The sequence below is a fragment of the Cervus elaphus genome, chromosome 5, assembly GCF_910594005.1.
Source record: "Cervus elaphus chromosome 5, mCerEla1.1, whole genome shotgun sequence".
Classification (NCBI taxonomy): domain Eukaryota; kingdom Metazoa; phylum Chordata; class Mammalia; order Artiodactyla; family Cervidae; genus Cervus; species Cervus elaphus.
Genome location: NC_057819.1, coordinates 82,351,642 through 82,368,190, shown reverse-complemented (window position 1 = coordinate 82,368,190; position 16,549 = coordinate 82,351,642). Strand labels below are relative to the sequence as shown.

The 16,549-nt window shown below is 41.3% G+C and overlaps 1 protein-coding gene across 1 annotated transcript in view; it reads left to right on the top strand.

Moving 5' to 3' along the window:
* The window catches only part of RNF43 (ring finger protein 43), a 65,447-nt gene that overhangs the window by 16,588 nt on the left and 32,310 nt on the right, over positions 1-16,549 (top strand). The window lies entirely within an intron of this gene.

Genomic DNA, 16,549 nt, shown 5'->3' with positions numbered 1-16,549 from the left:
TCACACTTGGTTTGAGGTTTTTTAAACACTAAGCATATATGGAGAAAATTCACTGAAGTGTGTGTCCCTTTAGCTTATATGCAGGAATAACTTGAACTATAAGGGAAGCACCCAACCTGCAGCAGACCTTTCATTTTCGTCATGTCATTTCTTCCTGAGTTGGTGTATGATTGAACCAAATTAATGCTATTATAGAAAATGCCGTTTTTCAGGCAGTATCAGTCTTCAGGGTATGGAACAGGATTTGGTGTTTTGTTTCCATTTTTATTGTTTTGTTTTCTAAAGGGATGTTTGAATTGGAGCCTGTCTGGCAGGATTCCATACTTCTACCAAACCACCTGTCCTGGCAGAGACAATGGAATCAAAAGTCAAGTTCTTTATGACTGCACCTGCCTTATAAGTGCTGCCAGAAGTTCTGATTTTCTCCTGTTGCCAACCTCTACCCAGAAACTACCGTAGCTGACACCCGAACAGGGGGTGCATACACCCCAGGTGGGGACTTAGATGTTGCAGTTCAGGAAGACCAGTGCTAGTTCTCCCACTGACTTCTAACGTAGTCTTTGCAGAGCATTCAGTGATCGCTGTTTATCAAATGGAGGAGATGTAACTCCCTGGTCCACTTGGTTTTCAGGATTTTTGTGAGGGTTGATTAATAATGATGAATCGTTTGGTAATTCATTATTTGGAAGTTTTCTTGTGCAGTTATACACCTAGTAAGCATGAAGGAAAGTATGATCTACCTGAAGGATATCAGGAACGTGTCTCTGAAGTCAGAACACCAGGCAGCATTTCCAGGAGTGAGGAGTCACCATTGTCCCTGCTGCTTTTTCCTTTTCCCAGATGTGTAAATTACCCTGTGGGCCTCCAGCTGAATGCTCTCTGGTTAGGCAGTTGTTGTGGAAGCAATCGAACTCCCTTGATGAGGACTTTTCTCCTTTTGAATTATCAGAGCATTTCTTGGGTTCCCTTAGGGTAGAGTTACTTCATTATCTTCTAACTTTATGTATAACTGGAGACCTTCTGGCCTAAGTGCATAATTTCTATCACCAATCGGGTAATTGAAGATAATTATGCCCACCAAATGGTGCTCTTTGCACAGTATCCACATATGATGATATAATATGATAATAAGGCATAAAGTACATTCCAAAATGAGTGGCAGCATCCTGCAGTGAAAAGAGCTCTCAGTAATCCTGTGTTCAGTCTCAGCTCTGGTCCCTCTTAGCTTTGTGACCTTAAGGAAACTTGCTTAACCTCTTTGAGTCTGTGTCCTCATGAGTAAAATGGGGATAATAGTAATAAATAGCCTGCCTACTTGAAATGAAATAATATATGAGCATTGTCTTTGAAAATTGCAAATATAAGGTACTGTTATTAATAGTAATTTGACGTGAACTGTTTCTTCTTCACCTAATTACTGTAAGAAATATTAAGTTTGAGGGTTATTGATTTTGGCTCAGTTGACCTGTTTGAATTCAGCTGGCATTATCCCGAAATAACTAAGCAAGACCATTTGTGTTTTTTCTGTAGCTAAGAAGACAAAGCTTTAGATTCAAAACTTTGTGGGCCAAAGAGCTGATTACATTAACCATAATACAGTAACAGATAGCCATGGTGACTTAGAGAGTGACTAAGTGTGTGGAGGCTCTAGGGTAGGAACCTAAGTTCCATAACTGCCTTCCTTGTGCCGTGGTGAATCACGTGCCCTCCTTGGACCTTTGCACACGGGTAAGCCCATGACCTTCCTTCCGTGGTCAGTGAGGTAATAATCACTGACACAACGTAAAACAGCTACTGTCTAAGTTTTTACTTCTCAGAGTCAGAGGATCCTAGAGCCGTATTACACATCACTTTCACATTTTCATATTTGAAGTTTTTAGAGTATTGTTTTAATGACTGCTGCCCTGGAACAGCTGCTCAGACTGCTGAAGGTTCAGCTGCCCAGCTTTGCAGCAATTTTCCAAGGGCTGGAAGAGGAGTTCAGGATTATCAGGGAACCAATTCACCCAGTTCTTTATACGTGCACTGTGCTGGTCCCAACATGTAGGTCTTTGAAGCTCAGCAGATGAGGTTCTGTAGCCTGCTTGGAAATTATCCCACAAGTCCCTGCGACTCCCAGTCCCCCACCTGAGAAGTATTAGATCAAAATGAGAGTGCGCAGTTTCAGACGTAGCACCTATCAAGTGTTTGTGGTCTGGAAATCATTTTCAGGTAAGGATCATCATTGAGCCATCTCAGGGACTATTATTATGCAGTATGGAAAATCTGTATTCCATCCTGTAACCTTACCAATTTGAAACTCCCCCCACAAATAGGTAAATAATGGGATAAACGTAATTATGGGTTTTCTCATCTTTTCTACTTACCTGTCGCTGTTATGATTAAATACACGTAGCTTCTAACTCTTTTAGAAACAAACTCACTTACCATTATTATCCTCTCAACACTTGCATGGTATGATAATCCCTTTCAATCGCAGTGTGGCATAGTGGGAATCCGGAGGCAAGTGTGTTTGGGGGATGATGGAAAGAGGCAAATGTTATCTCTTCTATTGGTTTTGGGAAGCGTCCTTCTCCTCTGAAGGTACTTCTTGGGGAAAACTGTTTTCTTCTCAAGGCCTAGGAAAGATTAGTGAGAGATGTCTGCAAAGCGTTTGAAGCTCTTTGAAATAAAGTCATGGATAAACACTCAGTATCACTGTTATTATCATTAAAAAGGAGAGCCCAGCATGTGATGTTTTGGGTCAGTTCCAGCGGTCTTGTTTGATGTTCTTAGTTCCTTTTTTGACCTTTACCTCTTGATATCTTTATACATTTATTGAGGCTGTTGGACAAAGTCTTGAGATCCTAAGCAATATGGTGTGTTAAGAATGAATGAACTGCTAGACTCCATTTTTTAAAATGTGTTTAAAATGAACAATAGAGATTTCTGTTTTGGACACCTGTTATTCCCAAGTTTGACAATCTTGGTAGCAAACTTAATACCTCATCCTTTGATTTTTTTTTTTTTATTTCCAATTCCATTCTTTACCTTGGAACCAGAGTTTTAAAGGAAATTTTTCATCAAGTAGAATAAATACCAAATTAGCTAGGTTTTTTTTCTATTCTTTGCTTATGAATTAGAGATAAAAGAATGAAGCAGATATAAAAGATCTAAAAAACAAATACTATGAGAACTAATGGAAATAATATAAATACTTTCTAGGGATCCTGTACATTCCAGTTTCCTGCACATCAGAAGGTTAAATTATTTCATGCTAAAAATGGCCATAATGATATCCTTCTAGTGTTACAAGATATCAAAGATACTAAATAAAGGCTAAATTATGCTCAGTATAATGTACTTAAATGGGAAAGTATACCATTACATTTCATTTCATTTATTTAGGCTGCACCATGGCTTAAGGATCTTAGTTCCCCAACCAGGGATTGAACCTGGGCTCTGCCAGGGAAGTCTCAGTATGTACACATTTTAGAAAAGGTTTCAGGATTTCTCTGGTGGCTCAAGTGGTAAAGAATCCCCCTGCCAATGCAGGAGACAGGTTCAATCTCTGGTCTGCAAAGATACCCACGTGCCATGGAGCAAGGGAGCCTGTGCACCACACCTCCTGCGCTCACACTTGGAGCCAGGGAACTGCAACACTGAACCCACGCGCTCTAGAACCCGTGCCCCGCAGCAGGGAAAGCCCGCACACCACCGCTGGAGAGGAGCCCCCCGCACGCGGCAGCTGGAGAAAAACCTGTGCAGCGACCCAGGCCCAGCACAGCCCCAGATAAATAAATTCTGTAAAAATTTAAATTAAAAAAAAAAAAACCAACATGAAGGGGTTTCATTAGTGTGAATTGAATTTAAAAGGACTTCCTTCAGGTCTTTGGAGGGTTGAATAAATCACAAACTTTTATTTTGTGCCTTCTATCTTGAAGGACTTGTGCTAGTCAGAATATCCTGTTCCCTGATTGACAGTTCTTTTTGAGAACTGAGTAGAATTATCAATTATTATCTCTTTCTTTTTTTTAAATGCTGCCAGTCCTTTTTTTATTTTTTTGGGTTTGTGGGGTTTGCATGTTTTGTAAAAAAGTGGACACATTCTTCATAACTCTAGTTAATTAGTTAATGAATTATTTTTTAAAGTACTTATTCTACAGTCAAGTTTGCTTATACACACGTGTATTTTTCCCCTTCTAGTTTTTCAGTTGAGTTGTTTTATTCTTTTTTAGTCCCCACCCTAATTTCAGCATCTCTGCATAGACAGGTTTTTTTTTATTTCTAAGCTTAGATGTCACCAAATAAATGTAAAGATGGAAAAAGAATTGAGATTTCCATCAGAATCAAAGGAACTCCACAGAAATTGAAGATGAGGATGGTGTTTGTTAACCACCAGTAGAAAATTATTTGAAATTAACATCATCTTTAGCTTTATGTAAAAACAATCACCCTGAATCTACTCTGCTAATATGTTTGTATGATACACATACAAAGGACTGAAAATGACTGTGTATTTTCATTCCTTTAGGGAAAACTCCTTCCTTTAAGCAAACCTAGGATCAGTGTCTGAAAACAGCTGCCTTTGGAGACCCTGCAGCCAAATTAATCACCTGGCCTTTGAGAAATTTTGCCTATTGAGAAGATGGTCACATCTGAATGGATAAATTTAATACACTCCCCCCTCTCTGTTCTCTTTCCTGAAGTCCCTTCTTCCACTTATGATTTTAGTTAATATCACTTAGCAGCAAACAATCAGGTCTAATCCCCCCCCAAAGTGATGTCTTTCTCTCTGTTTCAGCCTTGTCTCAGATTCAGTGTGTGGGAGTTAAGTTTCTAAGCCCTGCTCCCTCACCTCACCCAGGTTGCGTTGGCTGTCTCTCTCAAGAATGTTAACCTACATGATGGTGCTTCTGTTTCCTTTCTCTCCTTTGCATCTCATAGCCACTAAAAAAAAATCTGTGCCCACTGTCAGATCAAATGTCTCTTCTGACTATGCAAAGTTATCACTTTTGTATCCTCAATATTATGTTGGTCTTACTCAGTTGGCATTCTGATGACCAGGTCTACTCCCTTCTATGTCATGGACTGCACAGGTTCACTGTATGTGTTCAGTGGATGTCATCAAATGCCCATCACTTTGTTGAACACACTGGTGTGCTGCTGCCGCGGTTCACCTGGAGACTGCTTTCTGCAGGCTGCATTAACAGGCGACTGCATGCCAGATTGCATGCTGACAGCCATGCCTTCCCATCAGAAAAGGATCCTTTTTCCCTCCCTATCAAATGAAAGCTTAGATTTTAGAGAAAACTACAAAATACAGAAAATGAGAGAGAAGAACTGAAATCATAGCATCTGCGGTTTTCTCTATCCTTAATGGTAAGGCAGCTTCCTGGAGGATTTTATTGTAATAGGTTGAGGGAATGTTTATAGTCATCCCTTTGCAGTTGTTTAGAAAGTAATTTCTAAGCAGAAGTTCCTGCATCATCTAGAAAACTTTTAGCTAGAGAAACCACATTTCTTTTCTTTCTCAAGCTGCAAAACCAGTCTAATTTTTTTTTTTTTTTAGTTTAACACTTGATCTTTATGGTGAGAGACTTAAGTTACATGATCTTCCTTGCAAAAGGATGTTTCTCAGATTTTTGTGTTTTATGGCTTTCTAATTTCATTGCCATGGTCGATTTGCTTATCAGGGAACTGTGACTATCTATAGGAGTTCAAGGGTACACGGCAATAAACTGTCCCTCGAAATAAGGAATAATTTCATAGCTATTGCTATGATAGTAGATTTGGATGCATCTTACCATGGGTCCAGACCTCTGGAATAATTGAGTCATGTGTATATTTAAAGTTAGGGAACTTACCATAACATCCTGTTTAATATTTGCCAGTTTTACTAGGTACCAAGGCAAAGAGGTTGTAGTAGTATTCTCATGAAGAAGGAAATCAGTATTTCTTATCTATTTTCCATATATTGTCAATCTGTCCAAACAAACCTACTATATGGAAACCTGATAAGGAACATTGTTTTTCTCTTGATATACTTGCCTACTCAGCACCATGCCCCACTTTGGAGAACCCTATGGCAGAGTTTCAGCTCTCTAGATAAGGCAGAATATCTGTAAAAGAGCTGAACCATTGAGCCTCCATAGATTTTTCAAAACCCTAAAGGTGAGAGGATTTGGAAGATGTGCGGGTGCCATTTCCTTAAAGAGCCCTAAAGTTCAAAGATGCAGCTGGCGTTGTAGAGCTAGTGTATCAGGAACAGCCCAGGAACTGGAAAAGTAACTGTCGCACCATGGTCTTCCGTTGTTATCCTCGAAGGTATTCATCTAGGTGGCCCTTGCCCTTCCCTGTGAATCACTTCCTCAAGTTCTTCTATCCTTCTGCAGTCCTGCTTTGAACTTGTGTACTGATCTCCCTTACAAAAGTGAAGGGCCCTAAACCAGGGACAGTAAATGCTCTAGGCAGACTCTCAGCCACGCTGTGTGAGGAGGGTTGTCCAACTGTCAATTTCTGCATTTCAAAACTGCGAGAGAAAAGTTCTTTCTCACGTGATGTCTTCTGTTTCCCTAATAAATTTCTAATGGTTTCTCTCCATTTGTGTAATATCCAGTGCATTACTTTTTTTTTCATTCTAACTGATGTCAAGTCATTGTTAACCACCAGTGTAGGGAAAGACTGGAGACATGTTCTGTTTCCTCTTTGAGGCTGTTTTTCTCAAAGTGTTTGGGGCTAGATTCTTTGGGATTGTCTGGAATTTCTTCATAAAATTCACCATCAGTGAAGAGGTTTTATTTTTGTAGTTCTACTTCTCAAACTTACTTCTGACTCATTTTCTCCCTACAGTTTCAGTGCAACCAAGATTAAAATTTATATTTTAAAACTTAACATGAACTCTAATCTTTCCCTAGGAGAAAAGGGTACCCTCACTAGGTAGGAGTCCAGAGAATGTTGGAAACACTACAACAATATCCAGTTGTGTTTCTGCTCAAGGCATGGTGTGAGTAAATGCTCATTTCTGTTGCAGAAAATACAAAACATTATAATGAATCTCAAAAATCAGTCAGTTTTCTGACCTACACTGTAATCAAAATAGTAATGTCAAGTTCATCTCCACCTCAAAGTAGACAGTCTGAAGAATTGTCTTTGAACATGAAGGGCTATCTCCCACTACACAGGGTGGGTCACTCACTGTCCCGTAATAGCAGCATCACCAGCAAGTTAGGACAGGAGAAGAAAACAACCACGGCCAGTGGAAGCAGCAAAGGAATTCAAGGAAGCACCATGTGATAATGATCTCATATATTTTTTTTTTCTTTTTTTTTTTTTTTTAATGATCTCATATATTATTATCATACATGCATGGACAGAAGAGCATGAATTGGTCCACTGTCCCCAGATTTTCTTGTGAGAGCATATTGTGATGTTATACAGTATCTGTTCCCTCAACATCAGACCATGTATGGAAATTAAAAAGCCATAAATCTAACCCCCCCTTAGATTTTGAAGATAGGTATTTCCTTTTGAGAGAGTTGTAGTAATAATAACTTTGGAGTAAATATGCAACTATCTTACATATTGGCTTCAGACTTATAGGTCTTAGTTGCCATTTCCTCTGCTTTCAAATGTATTCAGAGGCCAATAGGTACTTAATAAAGAAATAGTCAAAGTTTCTACTATCATTCTTTGAAGTCTATAAGTTAGCATGTAATCAAAGATAATTAGACTCAATGTTCCCTGGCTTAAGTGGTCTTTTACTATTTGCTGACCCCAGAAAGCTTTTCTGGCATTATTGGTGCTAGGTCTGTTTCCCCATCATAAGCTAGCTGGTTTCCCATTGTAAGTCATGATTAATACTCATATTGCAACTCATTTGTATTTGTGTAAAAAATATTTTGACAGTGTTCAAACAGATGCCAGTCTCTTGGGAGTCACCCTAATGAAGAGGGTCACCCTTAGCTTCCGAAGTTTATTTACTATCATTTTTGGAGTCTCTCATCCTATCTTAGTCTCAAGGTGATATTCTTTTTCAACTTACACATTGCTCTCAGAAAAAAGAAAAAAAAAATACAATATACTGTCCCTCCTCCTGTGTCTGCTACCCTGCAATAATAAACCCAGCCTCGCAGCTCTGCTGTCCTCGAGGCTTCTGCGCATGTGGCAGTGCAGATTTCTGCTTCAGCTCAAGGTCTAGTTGACCCACCCCCAGCATCCTCTAGCTGTCAGCCGTGAGGACTCCTGCCTACACCTCCTGAACTGCTTGGAAAAGAATCAGGTTCTTCTGACCCCAGAGCTGACCTTGACCATTCCCCAGCCCCGCTCCTCCCTGAAGCTCGGCCCCCTCGGTGCCTGCTTCATGCTTGGGACTCCGATTTTCTTACTCAGACCCCGAGAGAGAGAGTACATTCTGAACACTCCTCCTTTTGTGTCGGCATCCCTGTGAGGTGATTTGGAAGGACTCCAGTCAGGCATGCAAGGGCTCTTTTGATACTATCTGATGGGTGGGTAACAAATTCGGGCGCCTGGCCAAGATACACATTGCCTGTAATCGTTAACTCAGTCTGTAAACAGTTCAAACGGCACCGAGAGGCCGTCAGTTATTATATTAGAAGAAGCCTTTCATCTCTCTTGCTTAGAAGCCAGGCGTCCAGCGTTGGCCCTACGGTGGCCACTGGAGCCCTGGAACCCTCTGCACAGCCCCCAAGGCCGAAGCCACCGTGGACGGACGCTGGAGGCTGCTCCAGTTACTGCCTTTCAAGCTTTCAGCACTAGAGCAGCAACTAAACCATTCATTTCCTTTTGTTCTACACCTGAATGATGCTGGAAGGACAAAAGAAAAAAGAGGCGAAAAAACCCCCCAGAAAACCCTTCACTAGGAATAAAATAGTGAGGAAGGAATTATATTATCTGGGATTGGAAATTTATTTTTCAGCTCAATTTTTCTACCCACATTCATGTTTTGAAAGCTTTATAGCTAACCATTGACCTTTTTATTACCCCTTTACTCCAAACTGATTTTTTTTAAAAAATATATTTATTTATTTGGCTGCACTGGGTCTTGGTAGAAGCTTGCAGGATCTCCCTGACCAGGGACTGAACCTGGGCCCCCTGTACTGGGAGTGTGGAGTCTTAGCCACTGGACCACCAAGGAAGTCCCTCCAGACAGATTTGCAGTTTGGTCCTCAGTGTACCTCATGCCTCCAATTAAGCTTTCAAGTTATTCAGTGTTACTAGATCCCAAGTGCAAGCCACAGTGCTGAGCCCAAAGGAGCATGAAAATTACAAGCATTCCTGTCCTCAAGGTGCTTACTGATGGAGACGTTAAGATGATACCAGACATATACTAGAGGTGAATACCACCACGAGTGCTTATCAGTGCTGAGCATGGTATACACTGAGTTTCTACTGGTGTTCATAGCAGTGTGAACAAGGCTGATCAGGGAAACTCCTTTCCAATTCTGTGAGATAACTGTTTTCAGTACTTAAAGAAAATTGACCTGTTTTCCTTCATCTTCTCATCCACTGTCTTTTTGCCTTTTTCATTAAATTGCAGGTTTATGCTAGGCATACACTGAGTGATCTAGGTGTTTAGTGAATGAAGTCACTAAGCCTCTTTTAGAATTATTCTGATAAGTAGAATTTTACAGAGGTGGAAATACGGACTTGTCTTCCTATTGAGCATTCTGGTACTAGAAGACAGTGCAGGAAAACCGAAAACCAAGCACAACTTACTCTAAGCATCTTAATTGCAGAGGCACCTTTATTGAAGATTATATTTGAAGTTTTCCAGATTCGTTTTAAGGTCACTATTGCTGAAACAGTTTGTTCCATATGTGTGCATCCTCTCCAACCTAGCAGTTTTCTCTCTAGATATGGATCAAGAATGTGTGTGCTAAGTTGCTTCAGTGCTGTCCGACTCTCTGTGACCCCGTGGCCTGTAGCCAGCCAGGCTCCTTTGTCCATAAGATTCTCCAGGCAAGAATACTGGAGCGGGTTGCCATGTCCTCCAGGGGATCCTCCAGGGGATCTTCCTGACCTGGGGATGGAACCCGCGTCTCTTAAGTCTCCAGCACTGGCATGCAGGTTCTTTACCACTGGTGCCACCCAGGAAGCCCATGTTCCACAAAGCATAGGAGCAAAATTTAGATTAGGCCACAGATGTTAAGTAAACATGTGAAATAAAATCGTATGCTCCTCGTAATCACAGGTGAGCATCAAAGCCTTGGTTATGCCCCTTACACCAGAATCCCAACTATAAAGCAGCTGTATTCTTTTCCTCTACAAAGCAATGTCTTAACACTTGCCCCGCTTAACTTCAACTAAAGGAAAGTGACAGAGCCCAAGATATTTTTCCAGAGGAAAAAGGGGTATTCAGGGGTGGAGGGGGTGGCCTGATATAATTAACTTAGTGGGATCTCTTGATTTGTTAGTTAGAAAGTTCTGATCTCATGCCTCTTACTTTCTTTGTTTCATTTTCCATTTTGCTCAGCTTTCTGGGTGACCTTCTCATCCCCTTTTCATATTTTGGACTTGGGGTTTGCCTCTGTCCTACCATCCAAGTTTTTGATTCTGAATGCAGCTTTAGAAGAGCGTGGATAAAAGAAAAGAGAAGGCATGCCTTGAAGATGTGCACGCTTGTACTCCATCCTGGGCTCAGCTTCTGATTTACCAGCCTGCCGAGGACGAATTCCAGTAAATCCTTTCTTTTACCTAGGTTGACAGTATTTTCAAAGAAGCTCAGTCTTAAAGAAATTAAATCCTTTAGAAGAAAAAAGGCACTAGAGCAAACAAAATCAAGTTTCTTTACCATTTGCTCAGCATTGTTATTTGTTCATGGTAAACAGTGGTTATTTGAAAGGGTGTGTTAAATCACATTTGTACAGCAGAATTGTAGAAATACAAAATTTATAAGGTACTTCTATGAGGAAGCTTTGAGGCACACTATCTGATCCATTCAGTTCAATGCCTTGGTGAATTCTGAGGTCATTTACAGGTTTAATATGATGGAGAATAATGGAAGTCCCTGCTCTTTCCACCTGACTAGAGCCTGTCTTTTGGGAAATGATTAAATTCTGGCTCCCCAGCCTCCTTCCTTTCCTTGGACCTGTTAGTAAAGAAACTTCCTCAAGTTATTTTGGCCCCTTGAGGTCAGTGGTTTACAAAATTTAATATGTAGCAGAATCAGTTTTAGACAGCTTCCTGAAACTCAGATGGCTGGGCTCTATCCCTGAGTTTCTCATATGGTATGTCGGAGGTGGGCCCTGAAAATTTGCACTTTTTGAACAAATTCCAAGCTGATATTGATGTTGCTAAGTCTCAGGGACCACATTTTGAGATCCAGTGTGCTGAGGTTACTGCCTACTTTATAACCATGATGACTTTAACAGAGATTGACCATCTTCACAGGGCCAGAACATCCAACTTGTGTTGAAGTGACTGAGGCTTTCCTCTCTGAAAGTGAATGCTTAGTTATGAGAGATTTTGGCCTACTTGCAGAGATTAAGAGTGGCCTGAAGGCTGGGTCACTTACCTGCAGGCACCAGGCAGATGGCTTACCAACTCTTCTAAGCAGCAGGTTGCAGATACCAGGTGGGAGTTTGCTTTTGGAAAATCGACTAGCTGGACTACAGAACTAATAATATGACATAAGGGGAATAAAACCAATGCTTTTTTTTAGGTCCATGGATTTTATAGCTCTTTTTAATTTTTTATAACTTTTAATTTTGTATTAGGGTATAGCTGATGAACAATGTCATGATGGGTTCAGGTGAACCGTGAAGGGACTCAGCCATATATATACATGTATCCATTCTCCCCCAAACTCCCCTCCCATCCAGGCTGCCACATAACATTGAGCAGAGTTTCATGTCCTAATACAGTAGGTTAAAACCAGTGCTTTTGATTAATTTCTTTGTCATCCTCAAGGAAAAGATTCCAAGGTTGCCTTGCCTTTTGGAACTCTCATTTTTCTTCTTTCCACTTCCCTAACTACAGGACCTCTCAGGTTTTACATTTGATCATTTTAGAAGCTAAGTGATTCAAGTTTTACTCTAGCATAGCAGCCTACACAGCATCTGCCCTTCTGGATTTTTTGTAGTGGGACCTGCTCAAGTGAACCAACAACCACAAGCTCTACTTTTAATAGGATTCATTTATGCAGTCATTTTAACCTTAAGTGTTTTCATGCATTAAATTTAACGTTTAATATGTTACATCAATACTACTATATCTGAAGGTACAAACAGTGTTTGGCAAGTTTGTATTAATAGCTCCGGGCCTGTCTTTTCACTCAGACTCCAATTTTTATTTCAAATTGCCTATAGGATTTGAATGTTCATCTCAAATTTGTCATTCCCAAGACCAAATTAAATTTTACCTGCTCAAAATTAACTTCTTTCCCCAACATGCCTCTTTTGGGTGATGCAACATTTTGCCCCAGTTCTCTAGGCTTAGAAACCTTTAACTCCTTCACCTCTATAGTTCAATCTGTCAGCAAGTGCTTTCAACACTTCCGTCATAATTTCTGTGATTCATCCCTTTGCCTTTTAACCATTACCACCAGACTTCAGGCTCTCATCATGCCAATAATAGGTTACTGGAATAGATCTATTATTGGTTTTCCCACCACCAGTTAGAATTTCATTCCACTGTAGTGTTTACTCTGATACTAAATTGTTCTGCTTAGAGTATTCTTTTGATCACGAGCTCCCCTTGCTTCAGGATTTAGCATGATTCCTTTTTCACAGATGGCCAGCAGGGTCTAATTCTTACCTTGTCAGTCATGGCCTTTGCAAGTAGACCTTACCTCAGCTATCCAAACTGTCTCTGCAGACCTCTTTTTTTTTAAGTCATCACATCATGTACCTTGAAGACCTGAGAAAAACTGGTCAAGAACCCTACTTTTCCTCTCACTTAGTCCTTGTTTTTCTCTGAAGGTCATAGATGGGAAATCTCCCAAATCCATTTGACAGGCGCCCATAGAAGTGTCCTTGTTGTTGTTGTCATGGCTTTGTTTTTGGCCACGCAGCTTGCAGGATCTTAGTTCCCCAACCAGAGATTGAACCCATGCCCCCTGCAGTGAAAACACCCCGAGTCTTCACCACTGGACTGCCAGGGAGGCCCCTGACAGATGCCTGTGGACCAGATGCCGCTTGTTTTACTCACGCGGTTATTTCTCTCCTGTTTAAATCCTGTCAACCTTAAGAGTTGGCTTAAGATCTGTCTCCTCCATAAAGCTCATAGGACTTTACTGGCTGTACTATGCCGTGTCTGCAATGCAGGAGACCTGAGTTCAATCCCTGGGTCGGGAAGATCCCCTGGAGAAGGAAATGGCAACCCACTCCCGAATTCTTGCCTGGAGGATCCCAAGGACAGAGGAGCCTGGCGGGCTACAGTCCATGTGGTCGCAGAGAGTCAGGCATGACTGGGCGACTGACACTTATTTCCCTTACCGTGTGTCACTTGATAATAAATCATTTTGTCCCACCATTTACTGTGTATGTGTTATCTCCCCGATGAGACTGTGACTCCTGGGAAGGACCTCACACAATTTTAAGAGGGAGATACTTGCCAACTAAGAGGCCACATTACAGCCCCTTTCTGAAGTATGCCTGGGGAGAATCTCCACACATCCCCATTTAGCATCCTACTCAATAGTAACATCATGTGACTCTGTATCTTGACAAGGAACACTGGGGAGCTGTTTATCTTCCCTGTTATAAACGGTTTGGGGGGAAATTGTAGCAGTTGCTATTTTAGGGAGAAAGATGGCTCCAGAAACAGGCTTGATAAAGTCCAGGCTAAGGATAAATTTAGTGACAGACAGCAACTCTGCGAGTTAAGAATTTGGCTAGGAAGGGAGTTCAGCCTCTGAAGCATCTCAGGTAGGTGTGGGCTTAGCACTGAGATATGCTGATACTTTCTGAGGTACGCCTATCTAAAGGCAAAAGCGTGGCCTGATGACTGGCTGCCTGATGACTCCTACACCGTAAGAACTCATTTATAGGCATCCGCACAGAGGTACCCACCCGAACAAACACTAAGAAGAAGCTAAGGAAAGTGCCCAAGATCTCAGTATAGTCACTGAGTCAACAGTGATATCAGATAAGGTGCTTTTTTTATGGGGAGAAGTATGTTGGGGGGAAGAGCCGCCGATGCACCTGTGGTTGGTGATTCAGAAACTTGGTGCCACATTATATGGCACCATGAAGCCACCTTATGTTCCCGCCACCCCATGGTGGCTGATGTTGTATAATTACCCATTTGTAACCAAGCCAAGAGGAAATGGACTGGATGAAAGCCAGAGTGAGGCGTAGTTACCTCTTAGCTGAGCCACACTCGGGACCTATGAAGCTGAATGGCTTTTCAGGACTCCTTTCTGTACCTGTGAAGCAATTGTTATTGTCAGCCTAATAGGGGTTGATTCTTATGGGTGTTATGCATTTTTTCTTGCCTCTGAAGACAAATATATGTTCACATTTGGGGCTTTTCTGGTAGCTCAGCTGGTGAAGAATCCGCCTACAATGCAGGAGACCCTGGTTCAATACCTGGGTTGGGAAGATCCTCTGGAGAAGGGATAGGCTACCCACTCCAGTATTCATGGGCTTCCCTGGTGGCTCAGATGGTAAACAATCCGCCTACAATGGAGGAGTCCTGGGTTGGGAAGATCTACTGGAGGAGGGCATGGCAACCCACTCCAGTATTCTTGCCTGGAGAATCCCATGGACAGAGGAGCCTGGTGGGCTACACAGTCCATGGGGTCACAAAGAGTCGGACAGGACTGAGCGACTAAGTACACACATGTTCTCATTTAAATATATTCAAATGAGGGATTTCCCTGATGATCCAGAGGTTAAGATTCTGTGCTTCCAATGCAGGAGGTGCAGATTCAATCCATAGTTGGGGAACTAAGATCCCAAGTGCCGCATGGCCAAAAAATTAAAAATAAATGTGTTCAAATGAGCCCCCATGGTTCACACAAGTTGCCAAATTGTGATATCTCAAGCAGGAACAGGGTCCAGACAATTCCTGTTGACTGAACTAGGACTGAACTTAATCCTAGACTGACTCAGCTTCTCTGTTAAAGTTGTTTGAAATTCTGATATCCCGCCAGAGATTGTTTCTAAAGAGTTCTCAGTGTGAAGTATGAATCACAAATGAATGGAGTCTCGGGAGACCAAAAGCTCAAGCTTTCAGTTTTAATTCAGCATACATTTATTGATTGCCTGTTAGGGCACTGTGTTATATATGGGGATATAAGGAAACCCCTGACCTCAATGTGGTGGATGAGTATATAAATTTATGCTGAAGATGTAAAGTACCTCAATAAATACAAACAAGTCAATGGGACATTTCAGATGAAGAAGAGAGTCTTCATGAAAGAGGTGGCATGTAAACTTGTCCTTGAAGGATAAGTAGGATGTTTGAAAGTGACAGGATAGAAGTAAGAGGCATTCCAAGAGGATATAAGAGTGAGTAACACGATTTGGTTTGGACAAGTGGTATATAGTATGTTTAGAAGGGAAGTGGAGATAAAGCTGAAAAGGGAGAGGCGAAGAGGAAAGAATTAGTACTTTTTGAGTACCTATTGTGTGCAGAAATGGTTGGTACTTTAATTACATTCATTTCATTTAATCTCTGCAATGCTCTTGGGTAGGTGGTGGTACCCACATTTTTTTTACCCACAAGGAAACCAAGACTCAAGAGATTAGGCCACCCTTCAAAGTCACACACATCTTGTATGTGACAGAGTTGAGATGTGAAACCAAGTTGTCTGATTCCCAAGCCAGTGCCAAGCCCTGATTCAGTAGGCTGAGTTTGAGTTTAATTCAGAAGGCAGACAAGAATCATTATGGTATTTGAACAGGACAGTGACATGATCAGGGCTATCTTTAGGAGATTGTATAGTGATTTAGAAAAGCGAGACATTGGAGACTAGTGAGAAGTCTATTGTAATTGTTCAGACCCCGGAGACATAGAGAAGGTAGGTTTCCAACTATGAGTTTGAGTGATTAGATATGGTGACTTTGAGGTGCTCAGGCTGTATCTCTAGGAAAATGATGGTGTCATTAACAAAGATGGGTTAGTTAAGAGGGCTTACTGGTTTAAGGTGGATTAGAGGGTACCAGTAAGATGATTAAGAAATAATGTCAAACAGGAAGTGCACGAGAATTTGACTTTGGAAGCAAATTTGGGAATTATCATTGAAGATATTGGAATGATAAGAACTCTCTGTAATAGAAATCGGAGGATATATCCTTATATTAAAATGAGCAGAAGAAGAGAACAAAAAGAGGCAACACATGAGGGGCACTCGGAGAAGTAGCATTATGTCATGACCAGCAAGTGAAGAGGGTGTCAAGAATGGGTATCCAACAAATGAGAAGGAATTTAGAGATATATGTCTTCCTCTAGCCTCAATCCCTTTCCTTAGGAAACAGCTGGCACCCCTGGGTTCAGATTTGTCCACCCCCGCCACTCCACATTCAATCAAGGGAATTGTCTGTTAAAGACATGTTTGGTAGTCACATTTTTGATTGAAGCTAGTGAAAGCTCTCAGTTTTTG